At 45.1% G+C, this 14,646-nt stretch overlaps 1 pseudogene; it reads left to right on the top strand.

The window, feature by feature from the left end:
- Positions 1 to 1,607: 1,607 nt before the first annotated feature.
- Positions 1,608 to 14,646, top strand: part of LOC120050398 — an 18,930-nt pseudogene continuing 5,891 nt past the window's right edge.

Here is a 14,646-nt window from a genome sequence, read left to right on the forward strand (position 1 = left end):
CAGAACAAGAATAGACCGACAAGTTTCAGAAGAAAGTGCTTTGTTTCTGGCCATTTTGAGCCTGTAATCGAACCCACAAATGCTGATGCTCCAGATACTCAACTAGTCTAAATGTAACCGATGTGAAATGGCTAGCTAGTTAGCGGGGTGTGCGCTAATAGCGTTTCAATCGGTGAGGTCACTCGCTCTGAGACCTTGAAGTAGTTGTTCCCCTTGCTCTGCAAGGGCTGTGGATTTTGTGGAGCGATGGGTAACGATGCATCGTGGGAGGCAGTTGTTGATGTGTGCAGAGGGTCCCTAGTTCGAGCCCAGGTAGGGGTGAGGAGAGGGACAGAAGCTATACTGTTACATGTAGAAGGCCAGTTTTATTGCTTCTTTAATCAGAACAACCGTTTTCAGCTGTGCTAACATATTTACCAAAGTGTTTTCTAATGATCAATTAGCCTTTTAAAATTATAAACTTGGATTAGGTAACACAACATGCCATTGGAACACAAGAGTGATGGTTAATGATAATGGGCTTCTGTATGCCTATGTAGATATTCCATTAAAACAATCTGCCGCTTCCAGCTACAATAGTCATTTACAACATTAGCAATGTCTACACTGTATTTCTGATCAATTTTATGTTATTTTACTGGACAAAAAAATGGCTTTTCTTTCAAAAATAAGGACATTTCTAAGTGACCCCAAACTCTTGAACGGTAGTGTATGTTATGGGTCACTCCTAGTTTTCCTTATCTCTATTGTGAAATGTCCATGTTGATCCTCTTGGCTGTCTTGGTCCTCTTGATTCATCCACCGGTCTTCTTTGTTAGTCAGGCCTGACCCCTTCATCCTGTAGTTCTTTTCTGTAGTCTAATTTAATGTTATGCCAGGCCCCTTTTAATAGGGTATAAAGACTCGTTAGAACTTTGACCACACTCCATGTCATCTATCAAATCAAAACTGGAATTTTTACTCTAAACAAAAGTTGTAAAATTATGCTAGACATTTATAGAATAAATCATATCTAGTTTGATGTTTCTGTGACAAACGGTGAATTAGTTATTGATTTATACCGCTTTAAATGGCATCTTATAGATTTTATGTATTTATATAAAAACTGGAATTGGTCCTCAAAACAAAGGTTGTAAAAGTATGCTTGACATTTATAGAATAAATCATATCTAGTTTGATGATTCTGTGACAAACGGTGAATTAGTTATTGATTTTTACATGTTAAATAGATTTTGGCGAATGTTGAATGTCTGTTGAATGTCTGTTGAATATAAAACCAAATTTACCTCGGTCTTTAAATGGATGTTCAGTGGTTCATAGACAAAGTGAAAGCCACAGCTGAAATCTGAGGCAAGTCTGACCTCTAGTGGTGACAAAAAGTATTAGGCAACACTGCCAGACATCCCACCTACTCTCTATGAACGCCACACAGCTACAGTCAGAAAACTCCCTAAAACGAGACAGTCAACATTCAGCTGCTTTTTTTCTTAACTTAAATCAAATCACGAGAACCGTAGGAAAATATTGATTTCTTAACCATTCCCCTATATGGATAAGTAATTGTACTGCTTTCGAGCACAAAGTGTATTTTTAATCTACAACTAAACATGGATTTCAACGTCAAAAGGTTAGCTGCAGACGGTGTGGTACGTTATTCAGTCGTACGGTTCAAGTAAGTTTACAGACACATTTTTTGTTATTTTCTTATTTCAGATCTGTTGCCAGTTATTAGTTGGAATAACGTACGTAAGGTCGTGGGTCAGAGCTATGATTGGGTTAACTAGTCAGGCAAGCTAAACCAACTTCTAAGAGGTAAATAAATATGTCAAATAAAAGTTTCACTTTAATTGAGTTACAGGTAGCGTAGTTTGACTGTTGTCAGACAGTTTGTAGTCACCCTTTCATTTCATTTTCAGTTTACTGAGGAAAGCTGCCAAGCTGAAAAGACTGAGTTGGATGCTCACCTGGACAACCTTCTGTGCAGAGCGGAATGCACCAAGCAAAACACAGAGAGATTCATGAAGCAGACAGAGGTTTTATTACAACCAAACCCAAGTAAGACTGTGCTCAGTGATGTCAATATACCCTGCCTGGTGCCTGTAAGTCCTAACTAGGGGGACATGCAAGTCCATTTAGTTCCAGTCAGTTCATTAACTTGCTGGATATTCAATATCAATTTACAGACCCATAGAAAGTCACAGTTGGAACATCCTGAAATAGCATTAAAAAAATGTCAAAGTAGGCTAAATGTTACACGTCATGGAAGTACAAATCTGGGCAAATAATGTAACCTTTGACCCATTCTCATTAAATGTGTTGTAGAATAACGGTTGGTTGCTAGACAGAGTTCCTCCTTAGTAAGGAAGCAGTAATTGGTTAGCCCTTTCTTAGCCTATAGACTACATTTTGTCCAGCTTTTGTGCCACAATTGGATGTGTATAATCCTTGACATTATAAGCCTTTATATGGCCAGTTTTTCAAAGCAGCCAAAAAAAAAAAAAAAAAAGTGTATTTAACCTTTATTTAACTAGGCAAGTCAGTTAATAACAAATTGTTATTCACAATGACGGCTAAACCCGGGCGACGCTGGGCCAATTGTGCGCCGCCCTATGGGATTCCCAATCACGGCCGGATGTGATACAGCCTGGAAGTATGAGGGTTGACTGTTAAATAACAGTTGGGTGTCGATGCACCCTCCTGTGAGTTCACACTGTGGTGCTGCATCGCTCAGTCTGTTGCAGACCTAGGGACACACACACACACACCACAACAGCTGATCCACACACACACACACACACACACACACACACACACACACACACACACACACACAAACACACACACACACACACACACACACACACCAGCTGATCTACACACACACACCACAACAGCTGATCTATACACACACACACACACCACAGCTGATCTACACACACACACACACACACACACACACACACACACACACACACACACACACACACACACACACACACACCACAACAGCTGATCTACACACACACACACACACACCACACCAGCTGATTGTATTTATTTAAACTTTATTTAACCAGGTAGGCTAGTTGAGAACAAGTTCTCATTTACAACTGCGACCTGGCCAAGATAAAGAGCTAAGCAGTGCGACACAAACAACAACACAGAGTTACACATGGAATAAACAAACATACAGTCAATAATAAAATAGAAACAAAGAAAGTCTATATACAATGTGTGCAAATGGCGTGAGGAGGTAAGGCAATAAATAGAACATAGTAGCGAAGTAATTACAGTTTAGCAGATTAACACTGGAGTGATAGATGAGCAGATGATGATGTGTAAGTAGTGATACCGGTATGTAAGAGAGCAGAAAAGTAAATAAAAAATAATATGAGAATGAGGTAGGTAGATTGGGTGGGCTATTTACAGCTGATCTACACACTCACACCACAACACACCTGCTCCTGCGTGTTGTGGGTGTTATTGGGGTTGTAGTTGCAGAGTTGTTGATTTCGTTAAAGCAGTTGGCTCAATCAACTGTCTCTGGGGTTTCAGAATTCACGTCGGTGTATATAGTGTAGGCCTAGTCGGTGTATATAGTGTAGGCCTAGTCGGTGTATATAGTGTAGGCCTAGTCGGCGTATATAGTGTAGGCCTAGTCGGTGTATATAGTGTAGGCCTAGTCGGTGTATATAGTGTAGGCCTAGTCGGTGTATATAGTGTAGGCCTAGTCGGTGTATATAGTGTAGGCCTAGTCGGTGTATATAGTGTAGGCCTAGTCGGCGTATATAGTGTAGGCCTAGTCGGCGTATATAGTGTAGGCCTAGTCGGTGTATATAGTGTAGGCCTAGTCGGCGTATATAGTGTAGGCCTAGTCGGCGTATATAGTGTAGGCCTAGTCGGCGTATATAGTGTAGGCCTAGTCGGCGTATATAGTGTAGACCTAGTCGGCGTATATAGTGTAGACCTAGTCGGCGTATATAGTGTAGGCCTAGTCGGCGTATGTAGTGTAGGCCTGGTCGGCGTATGTAGTGTAGGCCTGGTCGGCGTATGTAGTGTAGGCCTGGCCGGCGTATGTAGTGTAGGCCTGGTCGGCGTATGTAGTGTAGGCCTGGTCGGCGTATGTAGTGTAGGCCTGGCCGGCGTATGTAGTGTAGGCCTGGTCGGCGTATGTAGTGTAGGCCTGGCCGGCGTATGTAGTGTAGGCCTGGCCGGCGTATGTAGTGTAGGCCTGGTCGGCGTATGTAGTGTAGCCCTGGTCGGCGTATGTAGTGTAGGCCTGGCCGGCGTATGTAGTGTAGGCCTGGTCGGCGTATGTAGTGTAGCCCTGGTCGGCGTATGTAGTGTAGGCCTGGCCGGCGTATGTAGTGTAGGCCTGGCCGGCGTATGTAGTGTAGGCCTGGCCGGCGTATGTAGTGTAGGCCTGGCCGGCGTATGTAGTGTAGGCCTGGCCGGCGTATGTAGTGTAGGCCTGGCCGGCGTATGTAGTGTAGCCCTGGTCGGCGTATGTAGTGTAGGCCTGGCCGGCGTATGTAGTGTAGGCCTGGCCGGCGTATGTAGTGTAGGCCTGGTCGGCGTATGTAGTGTAGCCCTGGTCGGCGTATGTAGTGTAGCCCTGGCCGGCGTATATAGTGTAGGCCTAGTCGGTGTATATAGTGTAGACCTGGTCAGTGTATTGTCTATGCTAGCTCAATTGGCCTACCATAAAGCTCTTTGACTCCCCACAAATGTTGTTGAAGGTTGACTAGACTAGATAGCAGACTGGATATGCCTGTGTGTTGTCCTCGTTGTCGTGCTGTTTGGGTCATGCTGCACAAGGTTGCTCCTCGGTCCTGCTTCGTCGTGACTGTCCTTTCTCTGTGATTTTACGTTTATCTCTATCTTTTCAGATGTCAGAATAGAGGGATTTCTGTGTGAGAAACTGGAGAAGAAAGTCCCTGCGCGGATCAACAACCACAAGATGGGCCTCCCGGGTGGCGCAGTGGTCTAGGGCACTGCATCGCAGTGCTAACTGCGCCACCAGAGTCTCTGGGTTCGCGCCCAGGCTCTGTCGCAGCCGGCCGCGACCGGGAGGTCCGTGGGGCGACGCACAATTGGCATAGCGTCGGGCCGGGCGCAGTGCGCGCCAACCAAGGGGGCCAGGTACACGGTGTTTCCTCCGACACATTGGTGCGGCTGGCTTCCGGGTTGGAGGCGCGCTGTGTTAAGAAGCAGTACGGCTGGTTGGGTTGTGCTTCGGAGGACGCATGGCTTTCGACCTTCGTCTCTCCCGAGCCCGTACGGGAGTTGTAGCGATGAGACAAGGTAGTAATTACTAGCGATTGGATACCACGAAAATTGGGGAGAAAATGGGATAAAATTTAAAAAAAAATAAAATTAAAAAAAACAACCACAAGATTCTTGGCCTGTCCATGATGGAGTCGGGGAGTGAGTTTGGCCCCTGGAACAGCCCATGGTAAGTTAGTTGAACCCGTAGAGATCCTTTTGATTCACAAACATACTGTGCAGATATATCCCCCCCAAAAATGTCCTGTGCTGCGTTTTAATTCCAGAACGTTGTTCCATCGCCTGTCGAGGGTGCATTCATAGTGCACACTGTAGTAAAACATTTGTTAGTCCCCGTAGCGACGCGTTTCAGTACGTTTCCTTCTGTTTGGTGTGTTTCAGTTGGTTGAGCATGGCGCGTGCAACGCCATGGTTGTGGGTTCGATTCCCACAGGGGACCAGTTTGGAAAAAGTACAAACATTTATGCGCTCACTTACTGTAAGTCACTCTGGATAAGAGAGTCTGCTAAATGACTTGAATGTAGTGACTACACCCCAGGTCTGTGACGGGGAGGGGACATCTTCCTGGAATGAAACCCTCTCCGAGGATGTCATCTAGCACAGTGGCCATCTGAGGACTATGTAACACATGATTTAATAGTGATGGAGAGGATAACCCCTCTGATTAGCTTAACATCCTCGCTCAGAAATGTCGATGTTGACAACTGCATGTTGCCATGGCAATATATAGGCTTCGTCTTATTTTAAAAAAGGCGGTGGATTTAAAAAAAGGAAATGAATAAGTGTTTATGAATATTGATGTATCCTGTGAATTAATACATTTTATTTGACATATTTGAAAAACATAGAATTGCCTGATTCAGCTGCACACGACACATCAGCTTTGTTCTCAACTTCAAAAAAGAGAAACCTGCAGCTAGAATCTCAGTGTGTGTTGTACATGTCCCCCCGGCCGTCTCAGGTTGAACCCTTTTCCCGCTTCCTGGTTGACCCGTGTCTACTTCCTGTCCCTACAGGAAACGTTATTAAATGTGGCGAGGCGGAGAAGGGCAGTGGTCGAGAGAGTACACCCAGAGCTCTGCCATTAACTTCCTCCCGCTGTTCAGGAACTTTCTAGAAGGAGACTTCAAAACAATCCTGGTGAGAATCAACGAGAAGATCCGGTCTTCCTCCTGAAATGACCACATCGCACTGCATGGTCTCCTCATCGGGTCCAGGAACATGCTTTGTTAGATTGCTAACAGGGATTAGGGAAAGTATGTTTTAACAGAGATGATTGTAATGAAGATATCATTGGCATACAGAATTGAGTGATGCTTGTCCCTTCCCTGTAGCTTCTCTGGTCTTGTAAACCTAACATCGTTGGCCTGGCTGACCCAAAGTGTTGTCGTGCCGTTGTTTTGATTCATGTGACGACTGCTGTTCATCGAATGGTTAACTGTTTATAATTACGTGATTAAATTAATCAGTTATTAGCCTGATTATCAGTATTATTAACCTGGGGCACCATGGGAAAGCTTGGCTTTATTGAGTTTCTATTTCCAAAATTAACTCAAAGAATGTTGATTTTTACAACAGTCACTAATGAATTAATTTCCTCTACAGTCTCATTCTGAACGTCGCATAATCCTGGAATCTGCACAAACCCAAGTCTCACTAAATAAGTCCGTACCACACCAACTGAGTTGATTTATTTATTTACTAACACGCTAAAATGATAATATAAGATACAAACACACAGTCTAGGCTATTGACTAGAACTTAGTACAATGAAACAGGTCCCTCGCGGACCAGCACAATATGACACGTGTTACACAAGATGGGGATTTAGAAGAGAAAGAGAGAGAGAGTGCACTAGAGAAAAGCACACTTGGGCACATGTGTAAACTATGCTTACTTTAGCCCTAACACCTTGCCCCGAACTGCCGCTCTTATGGTTCAGAATATAATGATGTAATTACGCGTCGAAGGTCTCCGATGGGGTCTCTCCTCGTGGGAAGTACCTCCTCTTCCTCTGATGGTGACACTTCTGTTGTTACCGGGTGTAACTCTCTGATTGTCCACAAGATGTCAGTGTCCTTTCTCTTAGTGGTCGAGGAGCAGCAGGCCACATGCACAGCCATATCAACTGTCATCTCAAGATCAACTGCTTTCATTACAAATGTCAGAATGCAGTTTATTTCATGGTAATCTGTCATTTGTTTGTTGTCTGTGTTTTGTGCAGAAACAGCGGAACCGTTTGCAGGGTTTTGATCTGGATGCTGTAAAAAGCAGGCTAAAGGAAGCCAGAGTGGCCGACTCCAGAGCAGTAGTGAGTAGCCTATTACCTGACCCTTTGGCTTTAACACACACACACACACAATGTGTGGTCATATAGGACAACGGTCATTTGTGTGGTCATATAGGACAACGGTCATTTGTGTGGTCATATAGGACAACGGTCATTTGTGTGGTCATATAGGACAACGGTCATTTGTGTGGTCATATAGGACAACGTTCATCTGTAGATTATAAATACAACATAAGAAACTTGTCAAGAGAGGCTGAAGGTTATTTAGACATTGTCTGGTGTTCTGTCTCCAGACACAACAGTCTCTAGACTAACACAACTTACGGCCTTGGTTACACAACTGAACCGTTCTCCCTCATGACCAACACACTGGAGAACGGGCATTTCCTATTCCTCTGGAACTCACCTCTCTCTGTCCCTTCAACTCCTCTCTCTCTCTCTGTCCCGTCAACTCCTCTCTCTCTCTCTCTCTGTCTCTGTCTGTCTCTGTCTGTCCCTTCAACTTCTCTCTTTCTCTCTGTCTGTCCCTTCAACTCCTCTCTCTCTCTCTCTGTCTCTCTCTGTCTCTCTCTGTCTCTGTCTCTGTTTCTGTCTGTCCCTTCAACTCCTCTCTCTCTCTCTGTCTGTCCCTTCAACTCCTCTCTCTCTCTCTGTCTGTCCCGTCAACTCCTCTCTCTCTCTCTCTCTGTCCCTTCAACTTCTCTTTCTCTCTCTCTCTCTGTCCCTTCAACTCCTCTCTCTCTCTCTGTCTGTTCCTTCAACTCCTCTCTCTCTCTCTCTGTCTGTACCTTCAACTCCTCTCTCTCTCTCTCTGTCTGTACCTTCAACTCCTCTCTCTCTCTCTGTCTGTCCCGTCAACTCCTCTCTCTCTCTCTCTGTCCCTTCAACTTCTCTCTCTCTCTCTCTCTCTCTCTCTCTGTCCCTTCAACTCCTCTCTCTCTCTCTCTCTGTCCCTTCAACTTCTCTCTCTCTCTCTCTCTCTGTCCCTTCAACTCCTCTCTCTCTCTCTCTGTCTGTCCCTTCAACTCCTCTCAATTCAATTCAATTCAATTCAAGGGGCTTTATTGGCATGGGAAACATGTGTTAACATTGCCAAAGCAAGTGAGGTAGATAATATACAAAAGTGAAATAAACAATAAAAATTAACAGTAAACATTACACATACAGAAGTTTCAAAACAATAAAGACATTACAAATGTCATATTATATAGATACAGTGTTGTAACAATGTGCAAATGGTTAAAGTACACAAGGGAAAATAAATAAGCATAAATATGGGTTGTATTTACAATGGTGTTTGTTCTTCACTGGTTGCCCTTTTCTTGTGGCAACAGGTCACAAATATTGCTGCTGTGATGGCACACTGTGGAATTTCACCCAGTAGATATGGGAGTTTATCAAAATTGGATTTGTTTTCGAATTCTTTGTGGATCTGTGTGATCTGAGGGAAATATGTGTCTCTAATATGGTCATACATTGGGCAGGAGGTTAGGAAGTGCAGCTCAGTTTCCACCTCATTTTGTGGGCAGTGTGCACATAGCCTGTCTTCTCTTGAGAGCCATGTCTGCCTTCGGCGGCCTTTCTCAATAGCAAGGCTATGCTCACTGAGTCTGTACATAGTCAAAGCTTTCCTTAAGTTTGGGTCAGTCACAGTGGTCAGGTATTCTGCCACTATGTACTCTCTGTTTAGGGCCAAATAGCATTCTAGTTTGCTCTGTTTCTTTGTTAATTCTTTCCAATGTGTCAAGTAATTATCTTTTTGTTTTCTCATGATTTGGTTGGGTCTAATTGTGCTGTTGTCCTGGGGCTCTGTGGGGTGTGTTTGTGTTTGTGAACGGAGCCCTAGGACCAGCTTGCTTAGGGGACTCTTCTCCCGGTTCATCTCTCTGTAGGTGATGGCTTTGTTATGGAAGGTTTGGGAATCGCTTCCTTTTAGGTGGTTGTAGAATTTAACGGCTCTTTTCTGGATTTTGATAATTAGTGGGTATCGGCCTAATTCTGCTCTGCATGCATTATTTGGTGTTCTACGTTGTACACGGAGGATATTTTTGCAGAATTCTGCATGCAGAGTCTCAATTTGGTGTTTGTCCCATTTTGTGAAGTCTTGGTTGGTGAGCGGACCCCAGACCTCACAACCATAAAGGGCGATGGGCTCTATGACTGATTCAAGTATTTTTAGCCAGATCCTAATTGGTATGTTGAAATTTATGTTCCTTTTGATGGCATAGAATGCCCTTCTTGCCTTGTCTCTCAGATCGTTCACAGCTTTGTGGAAGTTACCTGTAGCGCTGATGTTTAGGCCGAGGTATGTATAGTTTTTGTGTGCTCTAGTGCAACAGTGTCTAGATGGAATTTGTGGTCTTGGCGACTGGACCTTTTTTGGAACACCATTATTTTGGTCTTACTGAGATTTACTGTCAGGGCCCAGGTCTGACAGAATCTGTGCAGAAGATCTAGGTGCTGCTGTAGGCCCTCCTTGGTTGGTGACAGAAGCACCAGATCATCAGCAAACAGTAGACATTTGACTTCGGATTCTAGTAGGGTGAGGCCGGGTGCTGCAGACTGTTCTAGTGCCCTCGCCAATTCGTTGATATATATGTTGAAGAGGATGGGGCTTAAGCTGCATCCCTGTCTCACACCACGACCCTGTGTGAAGAAATGTGTGTGTTTTTTGCCAATTTTAACCGCACACTTGTTGTTTGTGTACATGGATTTTATAATGTCGTATGTTTTACCCCCAACACCACTTTCCATCAATTTGAAAAGCAGACCCTCATGCCAAATTGAGTCGAAGGCTTTTTTGAAATCAACAAAGCATGAGAAGACTTTGCCTTTGTTTTGGTTTGTTTGGTTGTCAATTAGGGTGTGTAGGGTGAATACATGGTCTGTTGTACGGTAATTTGGTAAAAAGCCAATTTGACATTTGCTCAGTACATTGTTTTCATTGAGGAAATGTACGAGTCTGCTGTTAATGATAATGCAGAGGACTTTCCCAAGGTTACTGTTGACGCATATTCCACGGTAGTTATTGGGGTCAAATTTGTCTCCACTTTTGTGGATTGGGGTGATCCGTCCTTGGTTCCAACTATTGGGGAAGATGCCAGAGCTAAGGACGATGTTAAAGAGTTTTAGTATAGCCAATTGGAATTTGTTGTCTGTATATTTGATCATTTCATTAAGGATACCATCAACACCACAGGCCTTTTTGGGTTGGAGGGTTTTTATTTTGTCCTGTAACTCATTCAATGTAATTGGAGAATCCAGTGGGTTCTGGTAGTCTTTAATAGTTGATTCTAGGATTTGTATTTGATCATGTATATGTTTTTGCTCTTTATTCTTTGTTATAGAGCCAAAAAGATTGGAGAAGTGGTTTACCCATACATCTCCATTTTGGATAGATAATTCTTCGTGTTGTTGTTTGTTTAGTGTTTTCCAATTTTCCCAGAATTGGTTAGAGTCTATGGATTCTTCAATTACATTGAGCTGATGTCTGACGTGCTGTTCCTTCTTTTTCCGTAGTGTATTTCTGTATTGTTTTAGTGATTCACCATAGTGAAGGCGTAGACTCAGGTTTTCCGGGTCTCTATGTTTTTGGTTGGACAGGTTTCTCAATTTCTTTCTTAGATTTTTGCATTCTTCATCAAACCATTTGTCATTGTTGTTCATTTTCTTCGGTTTTCTATTTGAGATTTTTAGATTTGATAGGGAAGCTGAGAGGTCAAATATACTGTTAAGATTTTCTACTGCCAAGTTTACACCTTCACTATTGCAGTGGAATGTTTTACCCAGGAAATTGTCTAAAAGGGATTGAATTTGTTGTTGCCTAATTGTTTTTTGGTAGGTTTCCAAACTGCATTCCTTCCATCTATAGCATTTCTTAATGTTACTCAGTTCCTTTGGCTTTGATGCCTCATGATTGAGTATTGCTCTGTTCAAGTAGACTGTGATTTTGCTGTGGTCTGATAGGGGTGTCAGTGGGCTGACTGTGAACGCTCTGAGAGACTCTGGGTTGAGGTCAGTGATAAAGTAGTCTACAGTGCTACTGCCAAGAGATGAGCTATAGGTGTACCTACCATAGGAGTCCCCTCGAAGCCTACCATTGACTATGTACATACCCAGCGTGCGACAGAGCTGCAGGAGTTGTGACCCGTTTTTGTTGGTTATGTTGTCATAGTTGTGCCTAGGGGGGGCATATGGGGGAGGGAATGCTGTCACCTGCAGGCAGGTGTTTGTCCCCCTGTGTGCTGAGGGTGTCAGGTTCTTGTCCAGTTCTGGCATTTAGGTCGCCACAGACTAATACATGTCCCTGGGCCTGGAAATGATTGATTTCCCCCTCCAGGATGGAGAAGCTGTCTTCATTAAAGTATGGGGATTCTAGTGGGGGGATATAGGTAGCACACAGGAGGACATTTTTCTCTGTTAAGATAATTTCCTTTTGAATTTCTAGCCAAATGTAAAATGTTCCTGTTTTGATTACTTTAATGGAGTGAGTTAGGTCTGCTCTATACCAAATTAGCATACCCCCTGAGTCTCTTCCCTGTTTCACACCTGGTAGTTTGGTGGATGGGACTACCAGCTCACTGTAACCTAGAGGGCAACCAGTGAGTCCGTCTCCTCTATACCATGTTTCTTGCAGGATGACAATGTCTGTATTACCGATTTCTTTGGTGAAGTCCGGGTTCCTGCTCTTTAGGCCAAAGGCAGATGACCTCAGGCCTTGGATATTCCAGGATGATATAGTGAAGGCTTTTTGTTCCATAAAGTGTCCAATGTTGTTGGTCGTGGTTTGGCCTCAGGCCAGTAAGTGTGAGCAGAGCCTGCTGAGCATCTGGTACATGCCGTTGGCTTGGGCGAGTGTAAGAGTGGGGGTTGGGCCTGTTTGCCCGCTCACTACCTGGGCGTATGTGTGACTTCCATGTTGATGCCCTCTTTGCGGGGGTGGGGTGCATGGGGTGGGCAGGAGTGGCATAGGTCTGATCTGAGGGGGCCTAAATGGGGTGTGGGCATGGTTGATGTGGGGGGGTGTTGATTGGTTGGGGTGGGGGTGTGGATGTGTCTGGGGGTGCTGTGGTCTGGATGTAAGTCCTCTTGGCGTGGGTCCTCTATGTGTAGGTCCAGGGGGGGGGTCCTGCAGGTCTTGGAGGGTGTCTCGCTGGTCTGGGTGGGGTGTCTATTGATCTGTTGCTCCTGTGTGAAGTGTTGGGGCTGCGTTTGAGAGCGATGTCCTTTAGAGTCCGGGCAAAGGTGGGCACTGCTGCCTTGTAGAGGTGGACCTGGTCATAGAGGCTGTTCAAGTCCAGGGTGAAGTGGTGGGCCAGGAAAACATTTGGTTTTGAGGCACAGTCACGGGAAATGCTTGCGTTTACCCGCTGTATTGTAGCAGGGTGGAAGTCTTTTCGTGGTAGCAGGGTGGAGATAACCACTTGTGCGTTGGGGAAAGTAGAAGAAGCTTTTTCAATCACAGCCTTCAGTGCTGTGGCCACCCTTTCCGTATGTGTGCTATGCTCTCAGGTCGTTTGTGCCTGTGTGTATTATTATGTGGCTAGGTGAGCCTAGTTGGTCCTCAGACAGAAGGTCTAGGGCGCGCTGGGTGTTTGGACACCAGAGTTTGGTGACACAGAGTTTTTTTCTTCTATATATTTCCCATTTGAGTCCATAAGGAGAACAATCTGTGTCTTGTGTTTGTCCTCAGTGGGTGTGGGGGGGTTGTCAGGAGGGCTATCAGGGTGGCTGACAGGGGGGGTGCTCAGAGGGGGTGAGAGCTGCTGGGCTTGGGGTTTTTCTTTTGTCTGTTCTGCTGTGGTGTCGACTCTATGGTCAGGGTCTGGTGTGGACTGTTCTGCTGTGGTGTCGACTCTATGGTCAGGGTCTGGTGTGGACTGTTCTGCTGTGGTGTCGAGACTTATGTCGGGTGCTGAGGTGGGCTGTTCTGCTGGCTTCTCTGTGGGGGTGGCCACCTCTCTAGTGGGTTGTTCTCTGTCACACGCCGTCCCCCTCAACCTCTCCTCCAGCAGTCTGATCCTCTCCTCCATCCCCCTCACCCTCTCCTCCAGCAGTCTGATCCTCTCCTCCATCCCCCTCACCCTCTCCTCCAGCAGTCTGATCCTCTCCTCCATCCCCCTCACCCTCTCCTCCAGCAGTCTGCTCCTATCCTCTCGTGCTCTGTTCTTCCCCTGCTCCTGCTCTTTCTCCTGTTGAAGTTGTCTCACCACTGTCCAGAGTGCAGATATGTCTCTCTCCACCTCCAGCACTCCGGGTCTGGTTAAGGGGGTGTTGTTGTGCTGGACTGTTGTCTGGGTCTGTGCTGACTGGAGTGTAATCACCTGCTGTTCCAGCTCCACCTGCCTTACCTCCAGCTGGGTGAATTTATCCTTCATTTCAATGAGGGAGAAGTACTCTGTGCTGGGAGGTTGACTGTCTGCTGAGGGTTGCTCGTCTGTGGGGTTATATGATGAAGAGGTCTGGTCTGACCCGCTTGGGGTGGGGGTATCTTTATCAAGGTAGAGCTTCTCCTGCTGGGCTAATTCTTTGATTAGGTGAAAGTCCAGCTGAAACTGTTTGGGGTTGCCCTGTACAATTACTGTTCCAGACTTATAGAGATTTATGTTAGCTGACTCAGAATCCTCGTTGTCAAGTATCCTGAGTTTCCACCCCTCGTTAACCCCCCCTCTCTTAACAGAGGGGTAGTGTGCTAATATAGCACTGTGCCATGCCAGGGGATGGTTTGTGTGGAAGATAAGGTTGCTGATGTTCCCATTTTTGTAATAGTCAGCAAAAAGTGTCTCTTGATTTTCCATAAGGAGCTTCATTTTGTGATCTTTTCTTGCCTTATCATTCTTTACATACACAGGGTACTGTATTTTAATTACCTCTGAACAGCGGGAGGCAGCTTCTAAGGCCTCTCCATTTGGTTGGAGTAGACTATTCGACTCTCCTGCCATTGTTGGGCTAATGGTCTTTGACACCTCTCACTTGACACGTCAGTGCTAGTTGAAGTCAGTTCCAGGTTGGGTGGTGTTTTCAGGTTTCTGTTGTTTTCCAGAGAATTTGCTGTATAGAATAATAATCCT

The sequence above is a fragment of the Salvelinus namaycush genome, chromosome 7 (genome assembly GCF_016432855.1).
Source record: "Salvelinus namaycush isolate Seneca chromosome 7, SaNama_1.0, whole genome shotgun sequence".
Lineage (NCBI taxonomy): Eukaryota > Metazoa > Chordata > Actinopteri > Salmoniformes > Salmonidae > Salvelinus > Salvelinus namaycush.